The sequence below is a fragment of the Panthera leo genome, chromosome B2, assembly GCF_018350215.1.
Source record: "Panthera leo isolate Ple1 chromosome B2, P.leo_Ple1_pat1.1, whole genome shotgun sequence".
Classification (NCBI taxonomy): domain Eukaryota; kingdom Metazoa; phylum Chordata; class Mammalia; order Carnivora; family Felidae; genus Panthera; species Panthera leo.
The window spans coordinates 147,877,892-147,887,487 of record NC_056683.1 but is presented as its reverse complement, the minus strand read 5'-3'; the positions used below and the strand labels follow the sequence as shown (position 1 = coordinate 147,887,487).

General features: G+C 44.3%; 1 pseudogene; it reads left to right on the top strand.

Moving 5' to 3' along the window:
* Window positions 1-213: 213 nt before the first annotated feature.
* Window positions 214-1,761, top strand: LOC122220779 (annotated as a pseudogene).
* The last annotated feature ends 7,835 nt before the right edge of the window (window positions 1,762-9,596 follow it).

Sequence of the window (9,596 nt, the reverse complement as noted above, 5' to 3'; positions counted from 1 at the left end):
GTTAGGTTTCATCATTCAAAATAAAGGAAAGAAACATTAGAATACGTTTTTCTAAAGGGAGCAGCGTGATGGTGCGAACCAGTGCCCTTGGGAAATCCAGTGGCCGCGTCTGGCACAAAGGCAAAGCCACGGATCACCTGATCGCGTCCACGGCAGGCCTGAGCTTGGAGAAGCACCGGGCACGCCAGGAGCGCTCCTGAAATGTCAGTTACGATGACGGTACTAATAATTATAACATCAGTTATACATATTTTATATATATAGTTAGACTTATAATACCAGCATCATTAACATCACCCTGCTGGCTGGGATACACAAACACTATCCTTCTATTAAATATACAGTGCATCGTAACTTGCCCCTTTATATGTAATGAGACGCCTCCTGGAAATAAAGTTTGAGTAGAGAGCACTTAGGAACCTTAGAACTTCACAGTAAACAACTGGATGAAAAGTGCCCACCGACAAAGCCAAGAAACAGGTTCGAACCTTGTAGAGTCAGTAGCAGATGGGACACGGAAGGATGGTGACGAATATCCGGGGGAAGCGCAATCCTCGCGCATGTTTTTTCTTTAACGTTGGCATTGGCGCAGCAGCCAATTCCACGTTTGGGAACAACTAGCTTGGAAATGAGTTTCGAGGAATCAGTAGGCGGAGGTGCGTGCCGGGAGTTCTCCCCGCGGCCGCAGGGAGCGGCCCAGGGACCGGCTGGGGGACTGGCTGGCCTTCCGCTCACTTGCTTCCGGGCTGGGAGACAGTGGAGGAAGAATGAATGAAATCACAGTTAAACTCCAGGGATAGGAAGCGTGTGCTGCTGCGGCCTGGGGTCTCTGCTGCGCCCCCTTGGAGCTCCTCTGTGCCGCACTGTCCCCTGCGCCTGGCTGGAGGGCCTGTGCTGATAGAAACTTCGGGAACATCAACCTGCGGTTATGCCCGAGTCTCTTCGCAGCGCTCATGGAAGATGGAAACAAGCCACCAGCTCTGCTTCCCTGCAAAGCCCAGCCCCCAGAAATGATGTCAGGCTCCCCGGGCGGCGTGTCCAGCCTCCCGTCCAGTCCCCCAAGGATTTCTTCTCTGTGATCCTTGAAAAAGAAAGTTTATCGGCCATGCGATCCCTCGCCACTGTGAAGCTGGAGCCCCCGGAGATGCTGAGAAGGCATCCAGGGAGCTGTGGGTGCGCGTCTGGCCACAGGATGAAGAACCACGGAGAGCCAGAGCATCCTGGCCGCCGCAGAGAAGGCTGGCGCCTCTACAGAACCCGCCCGGGGACTTCTGGAGACGATCTCGACACCAAAGTGAAGAGGGAGCTGGAGAGGAGACCTCGAGGCAGCCCGCAAATACGGGGCCTTTGGGCTGCCCGTCCGCCTGGCGCATCTGGACGGCCAAAGCCATGTGCTGTTGGGCTCGGCCTGGATGGAACGCTGGGACACCGGCTGGGAGAGAAGCCATAAATGCCAGACTTTAAGGATGGGCAAGTGGAAACAAACTACCACAATCAAACAGCAGACCGTGTGCTTACCCTTCTTCCACCATGTGATGCTAGGAATCTGGTTTCCCTGTCTGACAGAGGCTCCTCTGTGGCCCTGGGGACGCCGGGGAGGGGCCTGTGTGGGACACCCTCTGCCTTTCGTCTCATGCCTGCTCTTACTTCCGTGCCTCACAGATGCCTTTCAAGAGCCCCAAGCTCTGCGTCCCCCAGAATAAGCCTAATGCCGTCAGGCGTAAAAAATATATCACACCCCAAGATGAGAAAGATTTGTGACTGGGCAACTCTTGCTGTATTGACTGTACATGGAAAGAGAAGGAAGTAAAATAACGTAAGGGGTGTCTTCGGTCCTTAAAAAGAAAACACTTCTAGAGAAGAGTCATGGGGTTAGATCGCATACGATTTATTCTAGAATCAGAATCCCTTGAGGTGCAAAATTAAAAAACTGAAATTAGCATTGGTTGGACACGTTGATTTTTATCAATATGTGCAATTGAGCACAAAATGATTTTATATGAAGCGGAACAGAAACAGAATTTCTTCCCGGATGTGGTTTAGAGCTCACCTTTCAGCCCACCTCAAGTATAGTTTAATAAACATGAAAACGATGAGAGTAGAAAAGCAATTAAAGCCACCGCGGAGGCCCAGGGACCTACGTGATCTGGGCACTTCACAAACTGCTCTGGGTGTAATTTTCCACACTTTCAGTGAGGAGATTGGACTAGTTCCCCTTCAGGGAAGGTCTTTTCAGACGTGGCTATTTCATGATCTATCCGATAGGTGAAGAACTCGGCTGGCTGCAAATGGTCTTTGGAAACCCATGAACAAGGCGATGCGTTGTGGCATGCTAATCCTTAATACTCTTTTCTTCACCTTGGGAGTGGGCTTGCGCCTTTGGGGCCACGTTGTCACAGAGTGGAAGGAGACAAACCGAGGTCTTAGAGAGCCCGTCGCTTCTCTCCTTGCGAAAAAGGCAACGCACCATGTGCCGGGCCCCAGTGAGGGATGGTTTGGCCCCGAAAAGTGGGCAGGTCCTCGCTTGGCCGGACCCCATCATCTCATGCCAAGTGAGAATCCATGGATTCAAGATGTCCCCGCACCTTTATTCCTTGCATTGCATTTGTCATGCGTCACGACGCTCACCTCTGTCAGGAAGTAGCCTGGGACACTTGAATACCATCTAAGGTTATTAAAAACACCCCAAAGTCTGCATGAAACACTTTGTTCTGTGTCCCATCTTCTTTCTAAAATGTATTTTTGGACATGTCCCAAAAAGTTTCCCCCCCTTCACCTGGGCAGAAATGCCCGAGTGACGAAGTCTCACAACCGCTGCGGGCATCACGGAATTGTCCCCATCTCGAGAAGTGGGCACGGGGTTCCCAGGGTCCCTTCCTTCCTCTCGCCAGTGGCCAGCACACCGTGGGCATCACATCACACCGTCTGCTCAGACATCTGCACTTACAGCGACTTAAGCCTGTCTGGTATCTTTTCATTTTGCTGTAAGTAAATGAATGTTTTCCAAACCTCACGACATGGTAAGCAGAAGTCGCACCAGACTTCAAGGCAACAAATGCCATGCCTGTCTAGAATAAGGGACTGAGGTGCAGACCTTGAGTAAACCAGATTGGGCGACAAGGTTGGCGATGCACGAACCTTCTGAAAGAGCCTCGTCAAAGAAACAATACACATGAAGGTTCAATTTCCTGCCATTTTTTAGGGATTTTTCCTCTGGAGAACTACAAATGAGCCTGAAAATTATTAGAAACAGGGGCGCCTGGGTGGCTCAGTTGGTTGAGCGTCCAACTTCAGGTCATGATCTCTCGGTTCATGGTTTCGAGCCCCGTGTTGGTCTCTGTGCTGACAGCTTGGAGCCTGGAGCCTGCTTCGGATTCTGTGTCTCCCTTTCTCTCTACGCCTCCCCTGCTTGTGTGCCCTCTCTCTCAAAAATAAATAAGCATTTACAAAAATTATATATCAAAATAAGCATATCATTTTTTCAGAAGAAAAATCAAACTTATAAACTTGCTAATTCCCTTTAAATTATTTTATAAATCAGTATTCCAATAAACATATGCAAATTATTTTTAAGAAGATAAGGTGATTCTAAAGCTCACGTGGCAAAATAAATACATTGAAAGTTGCCCTACAGAAATAAAACCTCAGTAATTAAAACCACGATAAAGGCATATGATACACCTAATTCAGTGCAGGAGAATAGAAAGTCCAGAAGTAGGCCCAAACACATGAGAGAATTTTGTATCCCCTGAATGGACTGGTCAATAAATGGTATCAGAAAATATTGCTGGGGCACCTGGCTGGCTCACTCAGTTAAGCATCCGACTTCAGCTCAGGTCATGTTCTCTCGGTTCATGGTTTCGAGCCCCACGTAAGGCTCCGTGCTGACAGCTTGGAGTCTGGAACCTGCTTCGCATTCTGTGTCTCCCTCTCTCTGTTCCTCCCCCACTCACACTCTGTCTGTCTCTCTCTCTAGAATAAATATGTTTTTAAAATTTTTTAAAGAAAATATTGTTGCCATCTAGAAAAAACCCATACATGGATCTATATTTCATGCTGCACCTCAGGATAAATCCCAAATGAATAAAAGATTTAAATTTTAAAAAAGTCATCAAAAATCTAGAAGAAATATAAGAATTCTTTTATAAATGCAGCAAAGTAATGGCCTTTCTAACTGTATTTGAAAAATCAGAAGACATGATTCCAAAACCAGACAGAGACCCCACTGAAAAGGAGAACTATAGACCAATTTCCCTGATGAACATGGATGCAAAAATCCTCAACAAGATATTAGCCATCCGGATCCAACAATACATTAAAAAAATTATTCACCATGACCAAGTGGGATTTATACCTGGGATGTAGGGCTGGTTCAATATCCACAAAACAATTAATGTGATTCATCACATCAATAAAAGAAAGGACAAGAACCATATGATCCTCTCAGTAGATGCAGAGAAAGCATTTGACAAAATACAGCATCCTTTCTTGATAAAAACCCTGAAGAAAGTAGGGATAGAAGGATCATACCTCAAGATGATAAAAACCATATACGAGCAACCCAACGGTAATATCATCCTCAATGGGGAAAAATTGAGAGCTTTCCCCCTAAGGTCAGGAACAAGACAGGGGTGTCCACTCTCGACACTGTTATTCAACATAGTATTGGAAGGCTTAGCCTCTGCAATCAGACAACACAAAGAAATAAATGGCATCCAGATTGGCCAGGAGGAGGTCAAACTTTCACTCTTCGCAGATGACATGATACTCTATATGGAAAACCCAAAAGATTCCACCAAAAACCTTCTAGAACTGATTCATGAATTCAGCAAAGTTTCAGGATATAAAATCAATGCACAGAAATCAGTTGCATTCCTATACACCAACAATGAAGCAACAGAAAGAGAAATCAAGGAATCGATCCCATTTACAGTTGCACCAAAACCTATAAAATACCTAGGAATAAATCTAACCAGAGAGGTGAAAAATCTATACACTGAAAACTATAGAAAGCTTATGAAAGAAATTGAAGAAGACACAAAGAAATGGAAAAAGATTCCATGCTCCTGGATAGGAAGAACAAATACTGGTAAAATGTCGATACTACCCAAAGCAATCTACATATTCAATCCTATCAAAGTAGCACCAGAATTCTTCCCTATCAAAGTAACACCTATCAAAGTAACACCAGCATTCTTCACAGAGCTAGAACAAATAATCCTAAAATTTGTATGGAACCAGAAAAGACCCCAAATAGCCAAAGCAATCTTGAAAAAGGAAACCAAAGCAGGAGGCATCACAATCCCAGACTTCAAACTATACTACAGAGCTGTAATCATCAAGACAGTATGGTACTGGCACAAGAACAGACACTCAGATCAATGGAATAGAATAGAGAACCCAGAAATGGACCCACAAACATATGGGGAACTAATCTTTGACAAAGCAGGAAAGAATATCCAATGGAATAAAGACAGTCTCTTCAGCAAGTGGTGCTGGGAAAACTGGACAGCAAAATGTAGAAGAATGAACCTGGACCACTTTCTTACACCATACCCAAAAATAAACTCAAAGTGGATGAAAGACCTCAATGTAAGACAGGAAGCCATCAAAACCCTCGAGGAGAAAGCAGGCAAAAACCTCTTTGATCTTGGCCACAGCAACTTCTTACTCAACACGTCTCCGGAGGCAAGGGAAACAAAAGCAAAAATGAACTACTGGGACCTCATCAAAATTAAAAGCTTCTGCACAGCAAAGGAAACAATCAGCAAAACTGAAAGGCAACCGACAGAATGGGAGAAGATATTTGCAAATGACATATCGGATAAAGGGTTAGTATTCAAAATCTACAAAGAACTTCTCAAACTCAACACCCAAAAAACAAATAATCCAGTGACGAAATGGGCAAAAGACACGAATAGACAATTTTCCAAAGAAGACATCCAGATGGCCAACCAACACATGAAAAAATGCTCCACATCACTCATCATCAGGGAAATACAAATCAAAACCATGACGAGATACCACCTGACACCTGGCAGAATGGCTCACATGAATAACTCAGGCAACAACAGAGGTTGGCGAGGATGCGGAGAGAGAGGATCTCTTTTGCACCGTTGGTGGGAACGCAAGCTGGTGCAGCCACTCTGGAAAACAGTATGGAGGTTCCTCAAAAAACTAAAAATAGAACTACCCTACGACCCAGCAATTGCACTACTGGGCATTTATCCACGGGATATGGGTGTGCTGTTTTGAAAGGACACATGCACCCTGTTTATAGCAGCACTATCGACAATAGCCAAAGTATGGAAAGAGCCCCAATGTCCATTGATGGATGAATGGATAAAGAAAATGTGGTTTATATATACAATGGAGTATTACTCGGCAATCAAAAAGAATGAAATCTTGCCATTGGCAACTACGTGGATGGAACCGGAGGGTATTATGCTAAGCGAAATTAGTCAGTCAGAGAAAGACAAAAATCATATGACTTCACTAATAGGAGGACTTTAAGAGGCCAAACAGATGAACATAAGGGAAGGGAAACAAAAATAATATAAAACCAAGGAGGGGGACAAAACAGAAGAGACTCATAAATCTGGAGAACAAACTGAGGGTTGCTGGAGGGGTTGTGGGAGGGGGGATGGGCTCAATGGGGAAGGGGCATTAAGGAATTTACTCCTGAAATCATTGCTTCACTATTACTAACTGATTTGGATGTAAATCTTAAAAAATAAAAAAAATAAAGTTAAATCATATTAAAAAAAAGAAGATGGCATGAAAGGTATGGTTGATGTTTTTAACTTTGTTTAAAAAGAGAACTCCTCCAATGCACCGTAAACAAAGGAAAACAGAAAGGAAAAAATGGAAAAGAAATTGGTAACTCCCACAAGACAACAAGAAAAAGACTAATATCTTAACAGAAGAAGGGAGGGGCACAAAAGACACGAACACTGAATTCACAGAAAAGGAAGTAAGAGTGTCCCATGAACATATGAACAGTGCTCAGCCTCCCCACTGAGATACCATTTGTCACGTACAACTTGAAAACAACAAGGTTTTAAGAAAATGGGCATAGTCATATATTGCCAGCAAGAACGGTCTGGCCACATCCATCAAAAGTACAAAGATGTATGATGCTTTGAATAGCTTCATTTTTTACCTGTTTTTTTTAAGTTTATTTATTTTGAAAGAGACAGCATGAGTGGGGGAGGAGCAGAGAGAGAGGGAGGGAGAGAGAGAGAGGGAGAGAGAGAGAGAGAGAATCCCAAGGAGGCTCCACACTGTCAGCGCAGAACCCTGCTCAGGGCTCGAACTCACGAACCATGAGATCATGACCTGAGCCGAAATCGAGAGTCAGACACAACTGACCACGCCACCCAGGAGCCCCTGAATAGCTTTAAACCACCTGCCACATGTGCCAATTCACTGTGACGTTGTCCCCAGCAGCAGAGACTAGAAACAACCTAAATGCCCACCAGGGTGGAACTGAAAGTTTGCTCTGTCCATCCACCTGCCCCTCCCCATTGTTACAAAAGGAGTGAAGTCTACATACTGAATCGGAAGGATCTCAAAGATGCGTTATTACGAGACAAATCTACAGTGCTCAGCTTTGTGTTGTAACAGAGGGAAGCACATATTCATATTTGCTTAGATCTGCATAAAAATCTGCAAGGAGACAGAAAAGAAAGCAATAACTGTGCTCAGCTCTTCGGGGGTAGTGGGTAGTAATGGTGAATGGACAGGAGGTGAGCTGTTCATATATGTCTTCTTATCATTTTTTTTTTGAACACTGTGAATGCATAACCTCTCAAAAACTAGGAAAACATTTTTAAAGTAGGAAATCTGCTGGAGAAAAGTGCTTCTGGACATCTTTATCCTCCCCAAAGAACTTACCCAGTCTTTTTTTATATTGATTTTTTAAAAATTATTTCCCCAACATTTCTAGCATATTGTTATTTGAGTCATTGGGGGTTCCATCCAGGGCTGGGCTTCTCTAGAATGCCGAGTTCACGTTTCTCCCTGGAACTTGCCACCAGACAGGAACTCCCAACACCGTGCAAAGTCCATCCCAGATGTGCACAGCCACAGTGCCTGGGGGGGGGGGGGCGCTCCCCACGTCCTCTGTCTCCATCAGCGAGCGCCACATGGGGTTACGTGGCCAGCTGTCCTGCCTCTTCCACATGAGTGGCGTTTCCCTGTCTCCTGGGGTAGCTCCATTCATTCCCTTTACCCTACTATTGTGTAGTTTAAATCACTGTTTATCAGCCATTCCCCCAAATTACTAGGTAAAGAACAGCTTTGAAGCTTGTTTGATAATGAAGACTAGACACCCTGCTTTTTGCGCTGTTTTAAGGAAAAGACTGATTCTAATAGCAGTGTCTTTGAGTGATGGTAGGATGACATTTATGGAGAGAAGTCTTTGGAGAAAGACTTGTTTAAACACACAGAGCTTGCTCCTGAGATGCCCAGTCATGTGATCATTTCGGAGACCTCATTTCCCCAGGCCAACCGTTTATGTTGCAAGTCTTACGAGTAAGTTTAATTAAGCACTTGAAAGGTGGTAACTTGTAATTACTATTTTACAATATGGTGAGAGTCAGGACCCTGTTAGCATGAAATAATAATTGCTAGTAAGCGATTTCATTAAAAGTGCGGCTTTTCACGAGCGGGCACAGAAACACTCAGGACCTGGACCTTCTGAGCACGGTCCCGGGGCGGGGCCGGGGGGGGGGGGGTGCGCTGCATGTCAGTTTCATCTGGTTTCCTGTGAACAGAGGACATGAGTACATCGTAAGAGAAGCTTTCTAGAAAAAGAAAAATAGTTATGGGAATTTATTTCTGCTTTGTCCTATCACATCCCGCATGGAGAGTGGAGGGAACTGTCGTTTTTCTTACGTTCTTTCATACCTAAAGTAGAGGAAAAACATTTCTAAGACATGGATGTGGTCCTTTTCCGCCACCACTCCTAGCTTGTGGGTTCACGTTAAAATCAACAAAAATCACACAAGTACTTTCAATGAGATTTTTTGGGGGGCGGGTAGGGCATGGGGATCTTTATTCTTTTTATTTCAGCTTCATTGAGGCATAATTGATGAATAAAATTGTACAACATCTAAAGTGCACCGTGTGGCGATTTCATATTAAAAAGTGATTTGTGCAAAATAAGGAGGATCTGTGGTTGTTGTTAAGTGAGCATTAACACAGATTGTTTTATTATAGTACATAGCCCAGCTCCGTCATGCCTCACTGGCTGAAGCATAAAATAAAATCAGCAGCATTGCCTATCAGATGTCCATTCTTCCTAGGCGCCGAAGATATCGATAAGTCATCGCTTTCCTGCCATAATGCAGCTTGGAATATTAATTCGCATCACTTTTAAAACCTCTTTTTTTTCCCACTCCTGAAGCCGATTCTTATTAATAATGGCTCCAAAAACACAAGTCTTCAAAGACAGCTGTGAATTTTTATTGTCAATTATCCTTGTCCCCAACTTCCCAGTGGTTTTATTAGTCTTCCTGGAACTTCAAATATTGTGCATTCACTAAGCATGTCTGTGTAGAGAAAACTCTACTTTACTTCTTGGAGCTTCTGTT